This window comes from Corvus brachyrhynchos, unplaced genomic scaffold, assembly GCF_000691975.1.
Source record: "Corvus brachyrhynchos isolate BGI_N302 unplaced genomic scaffold, ASM69197v1 scaffold370, whole genome shotgun sequence".
NCBI lineage: Eukaryota > Metazoa > Chordata > Aves > Passeriformes > Corvidae > Corvus > Corvus brachyrhynchos.
This window is the reverse complement of record NW_008235977.1, coordinates 2,366,887-2,392,465: the sequence shown is the minus strand read 5'-3', so window position 1 is coordinate 2,392,465 and position 25,579 is coordinate 2,366,887. Positions and strand designations below refer to the sequence as shown.

General features: G+C 39.2%; 2 long non-coding RNA genes across 4 annotated transcripts in view; both read left to right on the top strand.

Moving 5' to 3' along the window:
- The window catches only part of LOC108445307, a 62,153-nt gene extending 41,266 nt beyond the window's left edge, over positions 1-20,887 (top strand). Inside the window, exon 6 of the long non-coding RNA XR_001860128.1 lies at positions 20,814-20,887. This is a non-coding gene — a long non-coding RNA (uncharacterized LOC108445307). The remainder of the gene's footprint in view (positions 1-20,813) is intronic.
- Positions 20,888-24,550: 3,663 nt separating this feature from the next.
- Positions 24,551-25,579, top strand: part of LOC108445301 — a 45,493-nt gene continuing 44,464 nt past the window's right edge. For all 3 annotated transcript variants that reach the window (XR_001860124.1, XR_001860126.1, XR_001860120.1), the window contains exon 1: positions 24,551-24,696. This is a non-coding gene — a long non-coding RNA (uncharacterized LOC108445301). The remainder of the gene's footprint in view (positions 24,697-25,579) is intronic.

Genomic DNA, 25,579 nt, shown 5'->3' with positions numbered 1-25,579 from the left:
AGAATCCAAATTCTTGTGTGAAGGATGATGCTTTTCTTCTACTATTCTTGAATGTCATGGTGCATAACTGTGAAAGTAGGCTTGGAGGAGATAACCCTATCAGTTGTGGGAACATATGAAAAATAAATGCTCTCTGGCAATGCTTTTGGCAATATTTATAATTTCCCAAATTAGTAGCTTCTGTGTTGCTGACTGATCTCCTTGTAAGATCTTGCCATTGCACAGGGCCATGCAGCATTTGAGGACAAATGGGACTTGACCTTCTTTATCCAAAAGTCAGTGTCTGCTCTGCACTCACCTTGCAGATTGTTCTTTAGACTTGTTTTCTCATATTTTCAGATATCTGAATCTTCTCAATTCTGATTGGCAAGAGGTACAGATATTTTGCTGGATGTTCTTCCTTTCACCAATGGCTTAAAACCCAGGAGATAGTTAACTTTGTTCTATCAGCTGTCACACAGAACCTGTCTCAGCCCATTTCTGTGACTTTCCTCATTTTATTTCAAGGCAGGACCTTGCTCAGGTCATCTTTACCTTTGTGTGAAGTGAGTCAGCATCTGCAGGGTTTCCTTTATTTGTCACCCAAACTCTTGAACTCCCAGATGGCTGCTGTTGAGACTGCTCGGGTGGTGACTCCCCAGAGGAGGTTGAGTGTTTTTTAAGAAAAATTATATGCATAGATTTACAACTGTGAAGTAATGTGGTAATGGAAGTCTTTATTGGTTTTCTATTGGTAGAACTTTGAAATGTTTTGCTCAAAACATACTTTCAAAGTGGTTTTTTTTCTTTGCATTTATCTCTGCTCTGCCAGCTTTAAAATGTTCTCCCAAAGACTTCTGAGAATTATAGCTTAGAGTGGTTTGTTTCTTTTTTTTTCCCCAAGTAAAGGTTTGCACTAAGAATGCTGTTTGCTTTCCAATATTAGAATGTGTTGAATCCCTAATTACAGTGATCGGACTAGCACCTTGTCACCAGAGTAAAAGATAAAAACAGCCTTGTGTGAGGCCATCCTGGTATCTATGCAGTCAAAACCTCATTTTAAGAGAAATGTTGTTCTGTCTACACCATCTTGCCCAAGCAGTTCTGGACAGGGAGAGTGGTGGGAAACATTTCAATGTGTCAAATTAATTTGAGATGCAGCTTTTCACATGAAAAATCTCCATAGTTCCTAAACTACGTGGATTTTGGAGCACATATACATTTACTTGATTGTTTCCTATTAAGATTAATTTCTTGGAAAGCACAAAGTTCAGGCACAAATTCTGAGCAAGAATCCTTAATTTGGAAACAGTTTCTGATTAAAAAACAGCAAAATGTGTTGAGGCTTCCAATCACCACAGAAAAACAATTAATTGCATGGCTAGTAGTTTGAGGCCAAAGTTTTTCCAAGGATTGTTAGAGCTTGTGGGAATAAGAAACTATTTATAAATGTGAACTTTGTGTGCCAGCTATGTCCTTGTGTTTAATAGAAATTTATATTCAAGCAAGCAATAATCAAGAACATTCATACAGACACACTGAGACTTAGACCAAATCTAAGAGTATAATACTGTATGATTGGTTTTTACATCAAAATTATTTTAGCAGTTATTGTCTTTGAAGGAAATTTAGCAAGAAAATAGTTTGGGTTTGGATTTACAGTGTTACATAGAGAATATCCTTCCATCATGCACATTGCTCTAACAACAATTAGCTGGGGGTGTCAGTATATGTTGCTGTTGCACAATGTTTCCTTAATGAAGGGTCTTCTAGCTGTGCATATTTTGCTACTGTTTTCTTCAGTAATCCTATAATAATTTTTCCTTTAAATACCTTGCTAATGACAGTCCTAGCGCTGAAAGAAAGTTCTAACTCATGGCTTACACAGATGAAGTGTACTCAGGTTTGTAAATTGGTATTTATATTTAAAATATATTCAGTGTACTTTATGCCAATATGAGTAGTTTGGGGAAACAAAAAATTAAGTAAATGACAGGTAAAACACTTCACTATCTCTTCTTCAATATATAGAATAATCTCTAGGCCTGATTCTGACTTCATTTGCACTAATTTAATGTTGGTTAAGCTTCACTGACAGGAGGGGAATTATTTTTCATTTAGTAGAAAGTACGTGACGCCAGAGATTCATTTTTATATATCATGTCTTTACATTTCCTAATACAGGGTAATGATGCTAAGCACCTGCTCAGAAAGTGATAGCTCACTGTGATGATTCCCATTATATTAAAATATCACCTGGGAAAAAAAAAGTCATTGTTTCCTTTTAATAAGCAAGTTTAGAAAGCAAATGTCTGTTAAAATGTGCCTTTAATCTTTGTTAGGTAAACAGGCACATGGCATTATGAAAACCACACTTGTATCTGCCAGGATGCACAGAGCTTACCAGGAATAGCTGCTAAGTGGCTGCAGTGCCCCCCCTCTCCAGTGACACTTTCTCAAGACCTCATTCATTCTCATGCAGTGAGACAGAATGGAAATGGAGAATGTCAATGCATTCACCTCCTTAGGTTAGGTAATAATCCCCATATTGAAGTTTTTTAAAACTTACCACCACCAGAGAGGAAGCAGAAGTTAAAATGCAGACTCTACCTGCTTATCACACCAAGTCTCTAATGGGTGCCCTGGGAAACATCTGTGGATCATGTAAACTTGATCCTGCTGTTACTCTGTAAGACTGAAAGGACAAGACAATGAATTCAGTCTATTTGCAGTATATACTGGTAGTAAAACCTTTCTTGACCTTCATGAGCTTTGTATAGAAAATAACATTTTTAAAGTGGAAAACAAGAGAATTATGTGGGAAATAAGGGAATCAAGAAAAATGAAGTAATAATCGCAGGTTTGGCACGCTACTCAACAGTTCGATATGGGCATGACTTGCCTCATTGTGTAGTTTATATATAGCTTCATTATAAGCAAAAATACAATTTACTGTAGAATTATTTTCTGGAAGGCCTGCTTTATGCATCATGTACTTTCCTGGCACCTTACAACCATGCTTAACTTGTATAAAATTAACTATATTTATAGGTGGTATCTGAACAAGCCAAACATGATTTTTTTTTTCTCCAGCCTATTTTGTAAATCAGATACAGTGGCTTAACTCAGAATGGAAGAAACCTGATGAATTTCAGCTTTGGTGAGACGTCAGCAGCCAGCTCAGTTTCTGTCTTGTAATAAGATAGATCACCCACAGAAACTTCCTTTGGACTTGAAAGTGAGCCCTATGTCTCAGCTGGAATGTGGCCCATCTCTCAGACTGAAAGAATTTTGTATGAGAGCATAGTATAAGGACAAATAGCTTTTACTTATAAAAAAGAAAGAGTGGGTCATTTCTAAGGTATTTTACCTCCACTAGAACTCCTTTTCTATATAATGCAAAAGATGAATGATAATAATCAAACAAGTAATGTTATTGTAAAGCAGTAAGGAGGGGAGAGTTTTCTGCTGTGTAGGAAATCAGTCATCTTATCTGTTGTCAAAGTCCATGTGCATTTGTCTTGTAGAATTATGCCTGCAGGTGGTAGCTAACCATCCCAGTGCTCAGTAATTACTCTTTGGCTTATTTATCAGAATGATTGTGTTACTGCCAGCATTTGAAGAGTTCTGTGTAAAAGAAATTCACATTTAATTCACCTTCAGTCTTCTATGCCATCTATTAGCTGGCATTTCTTAACACCACAGACTGTCTTCTTCAGGACACATATTACCCAGAAGAATAAAGAAAGAGGTAATTTTATTTTTTTTCAGGATAAATATTTATCCTGAAATAAAAGCTATTTTACCTACATCAAATAATGAAAAACTTCAATCAGTATATAATACAGGGTCCTGGCTCACCAAGATTCACCTTAATTTTCATTTCAGTTCAAGTCAGACATCTTATTCACTAAGTATCCATTTATGCTTAGAAAGGGTGACGTGGGGTACACAAAATTTTCAATTAAAGGTCATTATATATGGCCTAGAACAATCATATTTGGTTGTTCTTTATGATGGTTATATGATATAATCCTTCAGGAAAAACAAACAAACAGACAAACCAAAACTCTGTTTCTCTGTTAAGTCACCTTTACCTCAGACAGTATTCATATAGGGTGCTTGTTAAAAAATACAAAAAACTTTGAGGGGGTGGGAGGGAGAAGAGTATCTCAAACAAAATTAAAGACAAAAATATGAGACTTTAAATGTCACCCTTCTCAATGAAGTCAGCATTAGAAAGTCACAGGAAAAAGCTATGGCTTGCAGTCTATTGTGTGATAAAGACGTGGCATGGCTGATAAAGGGAAGGTTTCCTGGCTGCCCATGCTCACAGGTCACAGTCCCTCACCTGAAATGCTTTCCCCAGCCTCTCCCCACTGACCCCTGGTGATGGCACTGCAGTCTCAGAGAGCTGCTGGGCTTCAGTTCAGGATAAGAAAAGCTGCTGATTCATTACCATTTAATGACCTTCCAGAGTGGGAGCTCATCTCAATAGTATATTAAAGCAATCCATTCAGGTATAACAGAATGGATAGGCCAAACTAGATCAAAAATCCCTGAGCCATACACTATTTATTGCCAATCGAAAGATAAGCTTCACAGAAAAAGCTACTTTATATTTGCCTTCTGGTACAAAACTATTTCTAAATCTCCAAAGATATATTTAAAAACTCTTTCAAAGCCACCTGTCAGTCTAAGGTCTGTGGGAAGAATGGACTTGTAGCTCAAATCTTCAAACACTGTAGATAGCATTAGTTCTCAGTGCAACATTACAGGATTTCATATATTAAATTTATATATAGATGTATAGATATATGCATATAAGATATATATTTATAAAAAGTACATTATTATGGGAAGAGGACTTGTTGATATTAAACTTAAGAAAATTGGGGAACATTTACCAAAGCAAGTAAACAATTCTTGACCTTATTTCTGAGCATGGTTTGCTCATAAATAGATATGAGACATTTTTTGGCCATATAACCCCTTCCTATTACCAGTTTGGGAAAGCAGTAGTTAAATTTAGAACCTGAAGCTATGGTCAGAGATGAGCAATTAGTCAGTGACAAATAGGCATGTAGTAATATAATCCCAATATTTGTTTAAAAAAAGAAAAGCACTTGTGCTCTCTCCTGGAAAAAACAGAAGAACAAATTGCATAGCAGTACTACTGGCTGTGCTTATTCACTTGCATGCAGCTCTATGCAAACCAACCTTCACCTTAGTTCAGAAAAATGATGTATCTGCAAAACACTGTAAAGAATTCTCCTGTGTTCCTTTGGCTGAGCCTGCTGCTGGAGATGAGAAACAGAATTTAAAACCAGCTTTTCCATATCCAATCATTATAAAGAGACTAGAGATCATTATTTGAATTTGTTTTTTCCTGAAACAAAACAGAGCTTTCTCTCTCATTATATTTTAAAAAATAATTCCACAGGTCTTGTAAAATGTCTTTAGAATTTAAGCACTAAATGACTGGGTGGCATAGAGAAGAACGAGTTGATTAAATGCAGAAATGTGTAGGAATGAATGTCGAAATCCATATTTGTTACAGCTTATATTTTGGGAGACATCCTGCAATTTGCCCATATTGTGTTTGAATGAATAGTCTCAAGGTATAGCATAAGTTTTAGGAATATATAGTAGAAAGCTTTCTTCATACAAATTCCCAACACTTTTAGGCAACACTGCTATCTACTGGGATGCTGGTTCAAACCTTATTGAAGCCCTGAGAAATGGCAGGGAATAAAATTGTCATGGCACAAACTTGGCAACAAGTCCAAGACAGTGCCTGGATGGGTGAGAGCCTGACCAGACAGAACCACAGGTACGTTGTGTAAAAAATCAAACCTTGCACTTGTAGCCAGCCAACAGCTAAAAAACTGCTTGAAGGTAATGGGAACAAATACTTTGAAGGAAGGAGGTTTCTCCATGTTCTCCCAACATTGATAGGTGTCTGGACTACTACAAGGGCACAATCAGTGATAAAACTTGTAAAACTTGTCTGAACTGAAAAACCAATATGCTCATGGTTTTCAAGTGAAATGAAACCATTTCAACAGCAGAGCCAGTTACTGTATTGGTCTTTCTAGGAGTTAGTTTTTTCTGCAAGCCCAAACTTGTTCGAGATACCTGTGGTGTGATTGTTTTGTAAAAGTCATAGTTACCCGCAGAAGCAAATCCACTGTTATGAAAAGCTGGACATCTTTTCAACATACCACCTAACAAGTTTTTTGCCAAGTGCTTTCAGAATAATTGTATTCACTTTATAGACACAATCATAAAAGCTGGAACTGTTAAAAGTAGGACCCTTTAAAGAGGAGAATATTGATTAAAATGGAAGCTACAAATTCTGTAAAGTAAAAGTATGCTGGACATGCTTAGAATTTCTTTAAATTGCAACCTTAATCTAACTTACAGATAGGGAGATCTTGCTCCCTTTCATTTGGGGTTGGGAAGCAGAGTGGGCTCAACTGCAGAACTTGCACATACATTTTCAATTACTCTAGTGACTAAACACTAGTACTAGACTGTCTATATCAAATCAGCTGCAAAACAGTGGATATAAAAGCAGCATTCTCCTGCCTAGATGATTATACCTGTTAACACAAAAATTCATTTGATGTGAGGAATTCCAGGAGTTGTCTTTTTGATGTCAAGTATGAAAGGGAATACACCTCATTAAATGGCACATCAAAAGGATGAAAATGCAATCATTAATCTATGTTTTATGACATTCTCCTAACAATGTATTGTAGAAATCTATATTGCATCAAATAGCAGGAAGTCCCTGAAAAATTCCTTGAGTGGTAGAAGGACTCCTCATATTTTTCATTTTTTCTGTCTTTTAAATTTCCTGAGCCCTCCATTTTATACCTGAAGATAGCCTTACTCATCCTCTTCTCACTGATGCAATTTTAAAGTATGCACAACAGAGGCAAGGTTAGAGATGTAAAACATAAACACATATGCGCTGTGCTTAAATCCTTCATCTTGGCAATAAATTGCTGCATTTGATCTATTTGACTCTGAGCATACCGAGCTCTTGGTGCAGCGTGCATACCCAGCCCTAAATTAAAGCAGGCTAATTTCTTCTCTGACTCACCCAACTCCTCCTTCTAATGTACTGAGGAATGTCTCTATGTCTGGTGACACCACCCCAATGTCAGATTTAAATTGCATTAGATATTGTTTCTAATTAGCAAGGAAATCCGTAGCTGGCAAGTAGGGCAGGTCTCCATCCTCACTAGCAAGAGAGAAATGGGCTGTAGCTTTGGGTCAAGATCTCCAGCCCTGACTTTAGCAAGAATTGTTGTAGTTGTGGGCAATTTGCCTGACAGGACTAAGCCTGTAGCACTCAGCATCTCTGCTGCTTGTGCAAAGGAAAAGGAGTTATCTGAAGCTTGGAGGTATTTGGAAAGAATCTGCCAAAACAGGAACAAATTCCCCCAGGTAACACCGACGCAGTCGTTGAAACTGTGAGTTAATAACAGCGCTGGATCCCTCACCCGCTTTCCTTGCTCCATCCTTGTGTCAGGTCCAGATGAGACACTGGAGGACCTCATTCCCCTGTGCCAACCTGCTGCATCTGCCCACAGGTATCTGAGTTCCTTTGCAGTATCTGAGCATTGCAGTGCCTGGAGAACATCAGCTTATGTGGGGTTTGTTTTTAAATAAAGCCTCTATTCATTGTGGGGTTGGTCTTAAAAGTCCAAAAATCAGATTATGTTTTCTTATAATCCTAGTTCAACACACTAAAGCAAATAAAATTTCCCTGAATATCTTATTGACAAGTTTTCTGGCAAGGATTTTCACTTAAACAGAAGCTGAAAACAGATATTGCAGGAAGTTCACAGAAGATTCCTCCTTTTCTAACCTGTAAATGAGAATATTAACACTGGAAATATGCTTCCACAGAATTACATTTATCCAATAAGAATAATGTTACTTATTTATGCTATTAAAACCAATGTAGTTGGAAATAAACATGTAGATGTTCATTAGACTAGAGAAAATACCCTTCTGAAAATATTTTCTTTCTAGCGACTGAAAATAAATACTAAACAGGGAAAACCAGTCTTAAATATGTGCTGCCATAGAGGAATTTGGAGAATTTAAGGTTTCAGGCTGCAGGATTTGTCAAAGAAAATTCTGTAATTTAAAAATCTCCTGTATTATCTACTTACAGAGACATACATCGTTCAGTCATGAAACAAAAGTGATGTCATATGATTTAACAGGATAATTAGCTATCCATATATCCATTATCAAATGCTAAGAATAATCATGCAGTATTTCTGAGATACCTGTCGTAGTTGAAAACTTACAAAGAAAAATGTTAGTAATTCGGAATGAAGGATAAATTCAACATTTCTCTAGTCTTTACATGAGCTTTTAAAGAAGAAAAACAGAGTTTTTTATGTAATATATGGTTTTGATAGCAGTCATTTACATATACTTACTACAAATCCAAAAATTATTTGGCAAAGAGGGATTGTGATGTTTAAAAAATCTGCTCTATGTCTGTAAATGGAAACCAAACCCACAGGTGAAAGACCTGACTAGAGGGCATCAAGGTCTTTCCAGGCCCACATGGGCTCCTCCTGGTGAGCCTGCGGTTGCCTGACACTGAACTGTCCCCAAGACAGATATTCTTTTCCCTTATCCTTTGAAGGTTTTACTACCCAGCAGGTAACTATAATCTTGCCTTCTGTATTGAATTTGACACAAACTAGAGCTCTGCACTGTGTTAAAACCTGCTGCACATACCCACAGCACAGTGGAGTGGCAGGAGAGATCTAGAGATGAGAGGAAAGACTTGCACCGTCAAGGATCCAGAGGTTTTTGTGATTAAAAAAAGGCAAAAGATAAGGGTGATCCTCAAAATGTTGGACTTTTGTGGGAAATGAAATCCCATGGCAACAACTCAAGAATGCATTATGAGATCTATCAAGGGTTGGTCTCCGGGCCAAGTGTTCTACTGTTTTTGGAACCTTGAAGTATTAATTGTAATAATTGATTGTGGGAGAATAATACAAGTGGGTATTGTTTCCTTGCTAGGCAGGCAATGAGAGGTGACTTCCTGCCTGCTGTTTCTAATCTGGTAGGGCACAAGCAGAAGTGTCTGTCCCAGCACTGTCCTCAGGTGTGCTTCACACACAAGTTCACACACAAAGCTGGGAAGTTTTTTCTAGCAGTCAACAAGTCAGAAAATTATCAGCACGGTGGCTTTTGCCCAGGCAACGGAGGTTCAGGTCTTAGCAGTTTTCCACACAAGCCTCAGTGCTCTGTGAAACAGACCCTCACTCCTCATGCAGACAGATGAGTCGAATTAAACCCTGACATATGTACATGTAATGGCAATTTTCCTTATTAAACAAGCTGAATTCATCCCACACTGCTTTAGTAGAGCAGCTGATGTTAAATCACGTGTACAGGGTTGCAGCAGCACCTGTATGAACCCACTGCTGTGTATCTGAACCATTGCTCCCTTCACTATCAAAGCAAATGTGAGCTACCAATTCCCAGGTGCCTTGAGCCACATCCAACCCTTGCAGCTTGCTCAGCTGAGCTCCTGCTGCACCCCCCCACTCCCACTTACTGTTTATTTGCTTTCAAAAGCCATACACATCAGATTATGCATTAAAACATGCTTTGACTCAGCTAAGACCTGTTTGAAAGCCTAAGAGGAGTGAGAAGGAGGTTCTTTCCAGTAGCACTTCACAGGCAGGGAAGGATAAGCTTTAATATCCTCTGCCTAGGCTTCACAAACACCTTTGTCTTCCATCACCATAAACTGCTCCCAGTCTTCCTCTCTCCCCCTCACAGTAAATAGCACAAACAGTAATATACCTGTCAACAAACCAGCTGAATCAAAACAGAATTTTTCTGAGTCACTTCTTAAATAATGTTAATTAAAGAGAAAACAATACTTCAAAGTTTGTACGCAGACTTTTCAGCATTCAGCTAGGAAAACATCTTTGAACATCCCCCTTTTCTCTCAGGTTTTTCTCCCTTTACTCTGAAGGTCAAAGGTTTAATTTGTATGCTCGTCGCTCTCTTTCACTTTCCAACATATCCCTAATTGAAATTTGACACATATACCCATTAGCTGAATTTATTCTTTTTCCATGCTTCATTAACAATGCTCTTTGCTATATTACGACGGTAATGCTCATCATAAAATGCTCTCCTATGCAATGTGGCTTACAGTGGATGGTGATTGATGGTATCAGGTAACATGGAATCTAGAAGGTATAACTTTAGGTGCTGAAATTGCAGACTGTGGCAGGAATCTCAACAGCTAGGGACAGATCCTGACTTTGCAAGGTCTATTAGAGGGTGTAAAATGTCAGTAACTTCTCTGACGCTGCAGCATAAGCCCACCTAAAGCAGAATCCATCCACACCTGTGTTCTCTGAACCTGAGTCTGTCACAATGAACTTCTGGCTGAACTAGATCATAATCTACATTATTCACCTGAAATGTTGAATATAATTTTCACTACTAAATTGTCTACAATTGGGTCTTGTAACTAGAGAATGAAACTCAAAACCATAAATGCAAATGAGCTTTTCATTTAAAACTGCAATTTCCTTTCTGATGTACTGTACCACTTGTCCATGAAGATCTGTCTTTTTCGGAAAATGACATTTTCCTATGGTGTATAAGTTTCATTGGGTTGTCATGGAAACTGGTTCTCTCTTTTTCTTTCTTTCTCTCTGTCCCCAAGTCTTTCACCTTGAGAGGAAAATGGTTGTCATTTACAGCACATAATTTTGCAGGTTAAACTTTCTATGATCACTCAGATAGTGATGAAATACAATCCCAGAGTTCAGGGAGAGGGGAAGAGGGGAGAGTGCTCACATATTTGCAAAGGGGACAGTCAAATTCTTCAATGTCTTTTACCCCCACTTTAGCAGCAGGGGCAAAGGGTGTGAGTGCAAGACGCTGAGTAAGTGACCCAGGCTCTGTGCTTTGGGCCATACTTACACAGTGTGGCAAAAAGGCGCTGGCTTCTCCTGCCCCTGCTCTGACAGAGGCTGAGCTGGGCTACACCTGCTTCAGGAGCCTGGGCTTGGTGGCCCTCAGCAAACCCACACATCCCCCTCGGAGCCAGCCTGGTACTGGACACATGGGAGGTTGTCCTGAGGGAGAAAAGGGTGACTGCTTGCCACAGTGACCCTGAGGGCTGAGTAAAACAGAAGGGCAGGGAGCACACAAAGAGCCTCAGAGAGCAGAGAAATGCCTTTGTAGCCCAGGAAACTGGGCTCGGTTTTTCTTAATTGTGGCCAAGGTTAAAGCAAGCTCTCTTAAGGCAAGGAGAGAACATCGCCTCAGGAAACAAAACATTGTTTGGAACGATTTACTGGATATTCAGTCCAGCCAAAGGAACATACCGGAGGAAATGGGGGCTGGAGAGGGTCAGGGCTTGTTCTTTCATTCAAATCTATAGACCTTTCCCCTTGCCTAAGACTGGTTTGGTTTAGTCCCCATGCAGGGCTCATGTGTCACAAGCTGTATCCTGCAAGGAAAATATCCATAAGCCCGGGCAGGAAAATATCCATAAGCCCGGGCACCAGTGGATGCTCTGCCAGTGGCTGCACTCGAGGGATTGGGAACTAGTGACAGTGTGCCCACCCATGGGTGCCTTGCCATGGCCACATGATGCAGTTGCATAAGCAAGTCCTGAATATGATGCCTTAAACTCAGGACCCAAAGCCATTCTGCCATCCACTTAGGTAGATTCTTCACCTGTATAATCTGAAGTGTATAAAAGAAACATTTGTCTATATGGAAAGTCTTAAGGAAAACTGGAAGGCAGCAGCACAAGCAAAAGGCCTGCTGCTTTTTATGGCCAACCTGAAATGATAAAAAATGGCAATCCTCACTGAGCTTTTAGCCAGGGGAGGCTGAGATGGGTTTGGGTAAGTTCTGGATAATTGTCTGAACCTCTGGATGTTGTCAGCATTATCTGCGGTTTACCAACCACTTGCTTTAACCCCTTCAAGCCAATTAGCTAATGTGTTTAAATGCTTGAGGAGTGATTAGTCAGGAGGAGTCATTTTAGTAGCACGTATTTAGCAGGGAGAAAAATGGATGCTAAAACAGAGGTTATTTAGCAAATGATCACTTGAAAGCTAAAAGTAGTAGAAAAAAAAGGTTTATTGGGTGTTTTCTTTTTCTTTTTTGCACTACCGATTTCACCTATGGGCAGCCGTGCAACCTTATATTCTCTGTGTTAGAATATTCAGGCCAATGGAGGATTTTTTTTCAGCTTTTAATGAATAGCACTGCTTTGTGATGCATGATGTGAAAAGAAGGGGTTTGAAAAAGGCTTTGCAGGAGCACTGCTTTGCACTTTTACCTGAAGAAGCACGTGATAGGTTTTCCAGCTGCTTCCTACAGATGTTGTACATATGCTTAAAGGTCAGTGTTCTTTTGAGAGCATCCATAACCCCACTTACATTTAGATAACAAACAAACATCTCATGCCAAGAAAAAGTGTTTTAAATGACTAATGTTACAAAATTAAGATCTCTGATCAGCAGATGGGGAATGAAAATCATACCTCTGAAGGAAAACCTGACTGATATTTTGACTGCTGTCTCAGATTTAGAGTGCTGGGATTGGTTCTATGGGAAAAGACTTCGGAAATGGCACATTAGGAGAAGGAGAAGCTGCACCACCACAAGGTTCTTGCTTCTTCAGCCACCCTGTCACTGACAAAGTTACCTAAGCATGATGCCCTGCCAAGGCTGCATGCCTGGCCCCACACAGCCTGCTCCAAGAAAACTATCAGCCTTGTGAGCTACCATGACATGGGAAAATAGTCACTCTCTCAGAAGAATAATGAGACTTTGAGACATGAAATTTTAAGATTGCTGTGATGTTTTGGGGAGGTGGGTTGGGAGGGGGGTGGAGAAGAAGAAAACAAATCAGACTGGGATCATTATTTGAATTTGTGAGAAACCCAGAATGCAAAAGGTGCTCAATTCAGTGCTGGTTCCTTTAGGAGACAGGGAGGAGAAATACAGCATAGCCTGGCTCTAACATGCTGTCTGCTCTGAGAATTACTACACCTTACAAACAAAGTTATAGGTTTCACTGTGGGATTTTTTTTTTAATGATGAAATTTGTCCTCTGATTGATAGCAGTATCTTTTAAAACACACAATCTTGTAAGACTGCATCTAGGATTTTCATATTGTGATGTTTGAGTCAGCAACAAATAGTTCTTCAGATTGCCCTCCAAATGACCTCCAAAAAAATTGGTGAGGAAGATTACAGTTGTAGTAGTCTCATATAAATCACTGAAAACTAAATTGCAACTCACAGGAATTTACCTTGGCATATTTGGTCTTGATATTCTGGTGCAGCCCATGTGAATTTCTATCATGAAGCTAACTGCAGTTTTCCTTGAACCTCTGTGTCTGCCCGTGATCTCTGATCCGGTCACATACAGACCTGCTCAGCAACAGCTTGTACAAAGACAAAACTGAGCAAGTTATGATACTTTCATAATAGCCCCTTGCCCACCTGGCAGTTTAGGAGAGGTTTCATCAACGTATTTACTTCACGTATTTATTCAAATACTAGGGGTGCATTAGCAAGCTGTTGCAGTACTTAAAAGTATCTGTCAGCTGCATGTAAAGGAAGTGCATGTAATTACCATTTCTTTCTTTATGGTGTTTTATTACAAGAAAGTAGCACAAATTGTCCCAAGTTCTGTTGCAGAATACAAACTCTTCTCAATATCCTGGTGAGTTAGTCAGGAATGTTTTATAATTCCAGTCTCTTGGTGTGCCCATTAAAAATTTTCAGGTATGTTTTCCTTTCCTAATGAAGATATCTAGCTCTCTTTAACAGCTCCTTCTCTTTAGAATAAGTACATTAATTTTTATCCCCAGATTTGTCCACAGATGCACAGACTTGTCTGATCATTATGTCTAGGTTATGCTTACAGTCAGCTTTCTACAGGCTCAGGGTGACTTTGGGTTTGTCCCTTCATCTTTCCCTCTCTCACTCAGAGACCAAGGTTGTCCAGGCTTCTTTTCACTCATCATGTGTCACTACTGTACTTGCAATACAACTTTCCTTCTTGAATGTGTTGGTACAGAAAAATGAGGCCATCCTCTTGGTTAAGATTCCACAAAAGTAGTAGGATATCGTTAAAGGAACAAACTGTGCATTGCTCCAAGGGGGGCTAATTGACAAGAATTCTGCATTTGAATTCTGATGCTCCCTCAAACAAGGCTGTGTTGCTTTGTTTTGCCTTTCAAAACAACAAACCACAACAACAAACCACAAGCAAGCTCCCCTCCCCCAAATGAACAAGTTGCATTTGTGTATTAGTGGAGTTTTCTGCAGTCCCCCTTTCACTCAGCTGAGGGATGAGGGCATGAGGAGCAGTGGGTGCATCCTATCAGCCCAGAGAGATCACTCGTGTTGCTGATCTGCTGCTGCCCCAGCAGGGCTCCATATTTTGATAAAAGTGAATGGAAAGCCGTTTCACACAATTACTCTGAGCTGCAAAAAAAAGGGATCTTAGACTGGGAGTGAAGCGATAAAATGTCTGAACCTTCTAGTAGTCATAAAGAAAAGCAGCTAAATGCAGTCAGCCAAGAGCAGGTAGTTAAAAGGACACTGAATGTCAGGCAAATGCCTGTGTTTTTGCAATGTATGTCACACAGAGAAGCATTCTTTCAGGTTTTAAGATAACTTAGGGAAAACACTGTAAAGTTTCCTATTAATTTCTAACTTTAAAATACATATTCAAAGGAACAGGGAATATTCACTGCGCAGAGGAAATCTTCATTGCTACATCTGGGTCATCATTTCTCAGTGAAATCCAGCAGAATAGGCACCATCTGACTGAGTTTGTGAAGACTGTTCTAGTGCAGTACCTGCTACCAGCTCTTTGGTACCCTGCAGCAAACTGGAGATCAGTCTGCCTGAAGAATGAATGCAGGGTACTGGGGTAGTAGAGGTCCTTTTGTCTTCTGCATTGATCCTGAACTTGCACCAGGGGAAAGGAAATTGAGTAGGCCATTCCTTCAGGCTGCCTGCAGACCATATAAATCAGTCTTGTTCACATGAAACACAGTAAATATTGTGATAATTGCCAAAGTCACTGCACTGATTTCTGAAGTTCTTCCATACTGAGCTGCAACATCCCAAGATGAAAGGATAAATGAATGGAGACATTAGCTCTGCTCGAGCTATCAACCCCATGTACAGAATGATTAAATTTTCAATGAGAAGACACTGTCCATTTGCAAAATTATCTTGACTTGTATTTAAAAAATGCACTCTAGTCACACAGTTGTAATTCTTGGTGGCTTTCCCTGCAAAAGCACCTCTCTGTGGGCATGGTGAGTTAATAAACCATAAAACAAAGGTTTAATCACAGGGAAAAAAATATAAGTTGGCTATGATTGGGAGGCTTATATACCTGATGTGTTCATTTTGGTGTTGTCCATGTACTACTGATCATACAACTCCCTCCACCTTAATTCAGTTGTGTTTGCAGAGTTAGGCAGTGGTGCCCAGGCCTCTGGGTTTATCTTCACTCCCAGTCAAACTCAAGTCTGTTCCCAGTTTTGGTCACTGTAAATTGATGCTGGACGCTCATCTTCTCTTGTCAATACACAAATATTTCACCCATACCTGTATTACTGTGATCATGACTCTCTACAGATGTAGATGGGGAAAATGGAACTGACCCATTGCAATTCCATAAATAACCGTAAATTTCCATTTTTCCTGAGTTTTTAAAGGGCTTTGTTTACTGCATTCAAAAACATTTTGAATATGGCAAGAAGTGACTAGCCTGGCAAGAATATTTCCAAGCCTCAAAGCTCTTGCTAAATACTCAGTCAAGAATAAAAAAATGACTGAAATTATCATGATTTTATTACCTCTAGCTCCATTTTTAGGGTTACACAGCAGTTTAGCAGAAGTGTTCCCCTTCTGCTAACAAACAAGACATTTGCTTGGTGTGTAGGCAAGTGACCTTTGGGACTCATCTGAGGACAAGGCAAGGCACCAAAGCTAAGCCACAGAAGCAGGGAGCTGACAAGCCAGGACCCTACATGCTTCAACAGGTTTCACTCATTAAAAGAAAAATGTAAGCTCCTTTCCTGTGACTTGTACTGCACAGAGAGAGCCCTGTGATTACATGGTGTGCCAGTGTACCCTAATTTCCACCAGCAAAAGGAAACAGGTCAGCAGAACAAGTGGCACCAAAGCAGAGTGCAGCCTCCTCAGCTGGAATCCCTCAGGTGATACCTGCAGATTGCTTGAGCTTTAGGCACAGGGAAGACAGACTCTCACCACAGTGTAAAGAAAGGTGGATCTGAGATACTTTCCAACAAAATTCCAAGCTATTACCTGCCAGTTTGCTGTATTTTACTGACTGTGATGTTCTTGAGTATTGCTCACAAAAGAAAACAACTTGCTCTATCTTTTTTTATTACCCAATGCCATGGGCAGTGAAATGTAAGGGCATAGTTATGGACGTATTTATTTGGTCTTCATCTCTGATGAAGTAACAAATATTTGAATTTTATTACACTCCTGCTTTTAATACTGAAAGGAAATAACATATGTAGTTTATAATAGCCAAGGAGAAAGACAGTGGATTTTCTTATATTGAAGATATGACAGTTGAGAAACCACAGGAAGGCAAAGGAGTGCAAATATGGAGTGATGATGTGAAAGCAGGAAATAATGCAAAGGTGCAAACTAGTAGATGGAGGAAAAACAGAATGCTCAATAGCTAAAAGCTAGCTAAGATATGATAATTTGAGTGGGAAAGGAGATTTTGATGATCTCAATTTAAAAAATGAATTTTCTTTATATGGAAGAAAATGATAAGAAATGGGGAAAAGGAAATTTTAAGGGAGTTCTATTTAAACTTTTCTTGCAACTTTCTTTATATATATACATATCTATATATGTGTAAAGTCCTCTTTTAACTGCTCATAGGGAGATTATGATAACTAAAGATCCCTATCTCTGATAGCCTTGAGATAAGGAAAACAATCACATTTAGTTGGATCTCTCTTCTATTAAGCAAATAGCCCAGCAGAAATGTTGATGCTTTCTGGACTGCTCCTCCTGCTTAAGGCAGAATATTAAATATTTTAGTCACTTTTGTTATGCTGAAAGAGTTCAAGGTTTCTGTCAAATGGATCTTCATATAGAAGCAGAGTTCACTGAGGTTGATGAGCCTACTGGCTGCCTGTCAGTCATGCTAAAATAAAAAAGGCCATTCTGCTCCTAGAATGGCTATGACAGGTTAAACAAAAGGAGCTACTCACCAAGGTACGAGACCTTTACAGACAATGACTCGGATTTTGGAGTGTTGGGTGCTCCAGGGAGAACAGGGTCCATTTTTCTTCTCTGAACTCATTTCTGATGCAGGGGGCTAATAATCACACTTGGAAAAGGTGCAGCTGAGAGGTGCTTCTGTGTGCAGTACTGAGATAGCAGCACACACCCCTTTAGGCTGATGATGAGTGGGCTGCAGTAAAGCACCAGCCAGGCCCTGAAGATTGGAGCTGCACAGAAGAGGGAGATAGGGTTACAACGGCACTATTGATGTACTCCTGACAGAGACAATCTCAAATGCTTTGAAAGCAGAGAGACATAGAAGAAGGCTATGTCTGAAATAAAAATGAGAAGAAATATGCAATGTGGGAATAGCAGAAGTGTGTGAGCAGAGAAAGCAAGTGGATCATCAGAGTTAAATGTGACCAACCAGAATTTTCCTTTGGAAGCTGTCCCATCAGGATGCCTTTATACCTTCCAGTGACAAAGTGGAGTCAAGATGCTTAATTATCTCTTGTGATCTGGATGCAAACAATTCCTAATCCTTGCCTATTTGACCTGGCACTTTTATTTCTCATGTTTAAGCAGACAATACATCAGAATTTCTGTATTATTGTTGTTATTATTATCACCAAGAGTTCAAACTCCTCGGCAATGGAAGAAATATTTTGCCACCACCCAGAAAGCCTTCCTTACTTTGCAGAATTAGTCCCTCTGTTAATTGCTAAGAGGCAGAAGGTTGCAGAAGTTAACTACTAATGCTGTCTCAGTCTGCTTAATCAGGAAAGGGTCATATTACAGCTGAAATAAGGTGTCCTTCTCATTAAGGCAATAAATTTCAGACTCAGATTAAACTATTGATCCAGGCACAGATTTGTCACAGAGGGCAGATCAATTAAAATTTCTGTTACCCACCAGTAAATGAGATAATTATTTGTTTTCCAGACCTTTTTGTATTTGCCAATTAACCCGTGTTTATTTGGCCTACAAGCTCCTGAGGAGAATGCCTGTGCTTACCCTGAGCACATCTATGAAGTTGGGGCCTTCGTGCCACTCAGGATTAAACCATAGTTAATGCTTTTAGAATGTACCAGACAGCAGCAGAAAATCTGAGCAAAATGAATGTCCTCAGATATTCCTTACTTTAATTGTAAGAGCCAAAGAACAGAAATCAAGCTGATTATGGGAAAAAGCAAATCAGAAATAAAGGTAATATTCTATTGATGACTCATGTCAGTGCTCTAGATTATAACTGCAACTATAATGACAGTACATGAAAAGAACAGAAACCAAATATTTTTTAAGCTGTTTCCTGTTAAATTGCTAAACTATTTCATAAAACCAGATTCCATTATTGAATTAGACCAGGAAAAGGATAATGACAAGATAAAGCAAATACACAGTCTCTAATTTGAGTTCAGTAATCTGACATCCTCTGAGTAGCAAAAACATGGAAGAGTTTTTAGGAAGGATGTTACAAAACTACTGAGTTTAGTAGAGAAGGCAAAATCTTTCACTGCAGATTTTGGTTCTGTGTCAAAGCTGAAGGAAGGTAAATTCTCCTAGTCAAAGGTAAAAAATTGACCTAATTAATTTTATAATTAACCTTGATAATTGAAAGGAAAAAGGGTCACCTTCACTGAGTTTGTTCAGTGTTTAGTTTCAGACTATAAGCAAACTCATTCCTGTTAATAAGGCTACTACTCCCAAATGTTGATGTAATAAAGTAGAAATTAATTAGCACATGCAAATGAAGACTACTTTTATTATAATGTACCATAGTTCCTAATTTATTGTTCCAAAACATACAGCTATTTTAATATTAATTTTTGAAGATTCTATGTCTTAGTCACGTACAAGATGTAGACTTCTAAGAGAAAGCCTAAGTGAAGAAGTTTCTAACAGTAAGATTAGTATTTATTTGGAATGTGTTTCATACAAAATTAGGGGTACCCTATTTTTATTTGCCGAAGCTGTGAATAATTATTACTCAAAACACACTATATAATATACTTTGGCTTACCTGAAAGGTGGGGAGCAGCTTCTGCTTTCATGTTAAACTGACTGGAATAGGAGAAGCTGGCACCTTACTTGTTTAAATCCTTCTTAAACCACAAATGTGGTAGCTTATTTACTGTATCAGAACAATTGTATTCACATCACTTCAATGTCATTCACCTGGGTAAAGTTCTCTGAGCTGGTAACACCCAGGGAGTTGGAGTTAGGTTTTATTCTTAAGATTGCATAATAATATTTTGACTTCCTACAGTAACGAGTTTCACACAAAGACCTCAAGGTCTCCAAGCAGCCTTTAATGTAGATAAATACAACTGTATCTATAAAGCTCAGAGGGATTTGCTCAACACAGAGAGAACTTGCCTGTGATCACATAAAATGTATTTTATCATTACGATGGCCAGCTGCAGTAGAGCACCTTGACAGGCTCAATAAACCAGGGACGTTTTACTATTTCCTGAGACTTTACCTGACCATATTCTATATACTTTTTTCCTTCACACCCTGCGTACCAATTACAATACCCACACAGAATTCATTACACTTTCTTTAATTCTGCAGTACAAGGGATCACAGAGAAAAGCTGTATCAAATCTGGTAGTATTGTGTCAAGGACCTGTGCAATTTTCTTGGTTAGACTGCTCAGGGAATTATCTTGGCTTGTGCTATAGAAATTTAGAATTGTCCTCTAGCTTTTTCAAAAATACTTTAAAATGATCTACCTACAGCCAACAGCTGGTTCCCAATATGACTGCCAGTTTCAATGAAAAATCTCTTCAACAGCCTGCAGAACCCGTTTCTGGTATCACTACATCCAGCTTTACTGAAGCAAATGCAATACTTTTAAGATATATGTCTGTTCATCACTAAAGGCTCATGGAATGAGAAAAGGGAAAGTACAGCACATTCTACCCTGTGCACAACAGCAATACCTCTCCTACGAAGAATCTGGAGACCTGCTCCTTATTTCAATTTATAGTGTATTTTAGCTCTTCCTCTGTTACCTTTGAAACAAAAGAAACTAAAACTTAGGATTATCTGTAATAGTGAGAAACTTCACAAGTCACAAACCCAATCCTTTGAAAACTGAATGTCCTGTTCCTTCCAATGACTCCTTCCCAGAACACATGGCAAACTCACTCACTTCAGACACCATCTGATGGACAGCCCAGGATCCAGGAACAGAGCACAGACTCCAGTTCCTGACACCCATGGCTGGCCAGGAACTGGCTGCAGCCTGTGTCTGCTCCAGCAGCACAGCTGGGAAGGAGGCAGAATGACCCTGACTTACCTTACTGGCAGGGAGTCAGGGACTAAAATGCCCATTAGCAAGACCCAAAAGAAGCACAAGCTTAGAAGGGTTTAATGCTGCTTTACTTTATTTCGACCAGTGTTTCACTCTTTTAGCATGGTCCTTATTTTACTCTCTAGTTTAGCAAGGAGCTGGTGAGGCCCACTGTGCTCTGTTCTCCTTGACAGGGATCCGTGATGGCAACAGGGATTACCTCCAAGGGAGCCAATCACTTCAGCATTCATCTGACAGGTTGCTGCAGAACTGGTATGACTTCTGAGTTCAAAATTATGCTGAGCAATGTCTTAAAATAATGTTACAGAAATTATTTGATCGCACTCATTAATTAACAGTTGGAAATGACTGAGGAAGCAGAATTATTGAAAATGGGAAGCCGGTTCTTTTATTTATCACATGAAAGTGAGAAGTAAATGTTTTATCTCTATACAGAAGCATAATATGGTGATCTATAAAAAGACAAGGGAAGCAGAAAGACAGAACGCAGTCTGTTCAAAAAAGAGCTTTGTATGAAAGACTAACATTTGAATATTTCCAAAATTTTTTTTTTTATTATTTTCTGGGATAGTATGCAGGCATCTCACCAACTTCCCCAAGATTTATTTTCAAATAAACTAAAACATTCCTGATGGAAAACCCAGTTCTGGTGAATGAAAATTTTCCTAAGGGTCTTGAAAACACCAGCAAAAAGGTTGTACATCCAGCCTCTTGTAACCAAAAATGTAAGGTTTTTTAAACTCATCTGTTTATGTTATGCGTTCATTTGAGGAAATTGCTATGAGCTTGAGAAATCCTTAGAAAGTTATTATTCTTTGATCAAAGTCAGCTTGTGTTTTTCTTAGTTTGAATTATATATGTACCTAATTTTAAAGCATACAGAAAGTCAAGAAAGTACAAGAACATGCTTCAAGAACAATTGGCCAAAAGTACAAACAAATACCAAAGATGGGAGCCGTTGAAATATATATCTATATATATATATATATATAACCTACCATTGTATTTGGCTGTAGAGTTGAATACTGTGCTCCTTTTATTTAGGGTGTTAAAAGAGTATTTACATATTCCTTCCAGATTTGTGTAAAACATTGTTTCATCCAAGGCTGGCTGGGTATCCCACTAAAGAGGAACAGCAGATTTGCTTTCAATAGCACAGATGTATGGAAATGGAAAGCTGGAATAGGTGCACTGTGTTATGAATGGCATTGCTCTTTTTTACCACAAATCACACCCATGAAGGAAAGGGTACAGATCTTCAATTAATCTGCAGCTGGGACTTGCAGTATTCCAGAACAGTGTCACTGCCTGTGACTGGGACTGACTTGTGTAAGCTGTTTGCGAGTTAAGATCCTCTGCCAGACTTGTTGCTTCCTTTAGAAGTGAGTCTACAGGATTGCAGTGTCAACATAAGTCATGAGTTGACATTGAAACAATATAAAAATACATTAATTTATTACTGACTCTTAACTACTTAACAAAAATCCCCAGAACATTTGCAAACATTTTCTTTTAATAAAAATAACTTGTTAAGTGTAAGAAAACTGGAGGATGCAACGGGAGATGAATGGGGGAATGTTGCTGCCTTCCGCAGGGGAACATGACAACTTTTAGAAAATGTTTGCATCAAGAATACATTTTTAATTGAAGAAATATGAATCAACTATAGCAGATGTATCTGCACAAATATTGATATATTTTTATCTATATATCACAGGAATTGCCTTGAGGCAAAAATATATAAATCATCATTTACAGAAAACCCTAGAAGGAATTACTTCCTGTTATTTAAAATTCATCTCAAGAGCAAAGAAATGCCATAAGAAAATTGCCCAAGATTTTCTCTCCTCTACATATGCAAATATTCATTCATTCATTTTTCTCCCTTTTCTTGACATTTACTTTGTTCACATCCATGATAGGCCCCTTCCTTCTCTTTTGGAGAGGGGGGGCATGAAGCCCAACAAGTTAACCGTTTAAGTTCCTAATCTGTAGTTCTTGCAGACTTTTCCATTTATGATCAGTGTTTATATTTACATGAGAAGAAATGGCCTGGCAACCTTAGCACAGTACTAATAATCCTAAATCCTTCAAACCAATTGTTTTGGCTATTCTTCTCCTTTTGAACAAACAGAGGGAACACAAACTCTGGATGTGAGTCTCCTTATCCAGAGTTTTGCTCTTTACTGCTTCTGGCCCTAGCTGAGAACCAACCAGAAAAGTCCTAGGAAATAAAAATTCTCACCCTTAGAAGGTGGCCTTATACCCATGCGTGTAAAGAACGCCCCAGTTTGTTATTATCTCCCACAACAGCATCAGCTTTCACTCCAGAGAATTACTCAGTGCAACACTTGAAGGCAGCCAACAGGATAACAAGGTATTGTGGGTCTAGGCAGTAAAAAGGAAATGCTGCCCCAAATCTATCTCATCTAATTTTGCACACACTCAGAAGCACCACACATCCCCCAGAAATCCCTGCAAGAGGCTCACGATCCTTGTAACATGCTGGTTAGGAGAGGCAGACTTCCCAATACTTGATGAATTGGTATTTAAAACACTGATTTTAACACCTGCAAAGGTGTTTAGAACAAAATTTGAATTTCTATTTTAAGATAAACACAATTTTATGACACAGTAAAAGGCAGCAGTAGTGTTTTCAGAAGCAGTATACATGGATAAGTGTCCAGGACTTAAATGAGATTGCATGCTTATGCAACTTAAAACAACTACAGAACTGTGAGGGAAGTACAGTGTACACAGATAATGTTTATAAATGAAGAACAAAATGTAGATAATGTATATAAGCATGACAAGAAGATCAGAACATATTGTATTCAATGTTCTTCCAACTAATGCAAAAAATTGAAAGTTACATTAAAAAAAAAAAGACAAAATCCTAATCCTACAGTTATAGTTCTTGGGGAGAACAAGGACTGATGAGACTTTCCTCCCAGGAGAAAGGGAAGATCTGCTGCCTGCTCCTTGCAGTGTAGGCCTCTGATCAGGACAAGCAGAGCAAGGGCTGGGTGGTGCAGGGCTCTGGCAAGCTGGGAGTCACATCTGATCATCATCTTCCTTCCCAGCTCAACACTTTCTGGCCCTTCCTGGCACTGAGAGGACAAGGTGACAGGCTATGGTTTTGCCCTTCCCCTACCTGCATCCTGTATAAAAATGAGCTGATGGCAGTGGCTGGATTCCTGACTAGACAGCTGCTAAGGGAAGGGGAGCATCTTTGTTTGCATATGGACACACACACACCATCCAACTCAACACAGCCTCAGTGGTGGGCAGCGCTATCCCTCCAAAGCAGCACATCCCTGCAGGACTTCAAAAGGGGGAGAAAATTCCCACCATGCTTCCCTGTCCCCTTTTTCACTGTCTTTCACAGAACATGCAGGCAGAAGTCCCTGGTTAAAAGCATACTTTTAGCATATGCATAAAAGAAAGTCCTTCCAAGAATTGTGATTATTGGTTCAGAGTTCAAAAGAAAATGGAGAGCAGCTGAAGTGAGATAGGAGATATATTGTGGATCGAAGCTGCTTCAGACACAATTCACTGCAGGAGGCTGGAGGCTATGCCAAAGCACCAGGAATGGAATGGAGAATTTTTTAGTTTGAGCTGTAGCAAAATACACTTTAAAAAAAACCCTAAGACCTGAAAGTGAATAGACAGAAAACTGATGTAAAAACCTGATTCACTAAAGGCATAGGCTGAGAAGCAGCACTTTGGTTTGTATTCTCACCACTTGCTGCTCACAAAGAGCAGGGAACACACCAACAAAGTACCTGATAACTGAGCTCATAAAAAAGAATCCAGGAGCTCTATGTTTTGAAGGAATTGCTTTAGAAACATGGAAACACTGAGCAAAAGGCTTACAGCTGTCAATGTACCTTTTTCACTTGCGGGCTGGTCTCTCCAGTGCCAGCAGATGAAAGGATATTCAGTTCATGCTCTGAGCAGCATTTTCATTTCCTCTGGGTCTTGTGGGCTCCTGCAATTGACCAAGTCACTTTGCAGCCATGCCCCCTCATCTTTTGGCATCTCGGACTCCTACAGGTCAGTGGATTATGAAATTATCTTTGAAGGAGGGAGACAAGTTGTTGTTGGTTTTCTATCATACACCAGCCTTTTTTCTAGATGGTGGGGATTACAGCATTGCTTACATCCACTTTAGGGTCTGTGAAATGGGACTCAAAGAGCAGTACCGTAGGCAAGGACTAAAATGTGACCCAAAAGCAGTTATTGTAGCCATCCCATAGTATTTTGCATCAGCACTTTACCAAAGTTCCCTGGTATCTTTGACATGATAGAGCAATTAATCCTGTGGTGTTTCAGAGATATTTTAGGACATTTTCCCAGGCAAAGGAAAGTTTTTTTGTGTCAGTTTTGCATGGTCTGGTTCTTAGTAGTCGGGGGGAGGGGGGGGCACAGAGGTGCTATTTTCCCCTTTGGTAACATTTTTTCTGAGATCATGTCAGAGTTACCTGGAAATACAGTTGTACATTACCAAAGAACATGCTTTCACTTTTTTTTCCCCTTTGGTACAGAGAAGGAAACACATTAACATTTCACAAAGTCACATGGCTCTGAGCAGTGTTCCCCATCTCATTACAAAAGCCAGTGTTTGTTAATCAAGGACACAAAGACTGATAAATTGTCAATTGGAAACTAACTTGTTTCTCATAGAAGAAGTTGGTGCCAAACTGAAGACTTTTGAGCTTCCTTATCATTAGAATGAGAGCTACCTCAATTCCTATTTTACTTCCAGCCTTTATTGTTATACTGAGAAGACCCAAGATAGCCTGAACTCTGTAGGACTTAAAATCCGAGTCCAAATCCAAATATCACAGCTTCTGCCTGCATATCACAGCCAAAGTGAAGCATCAGAGCTGGCCTTTGCAGGAGTGCAGATCAGATCTGCTACAGCCAGTAGATACCG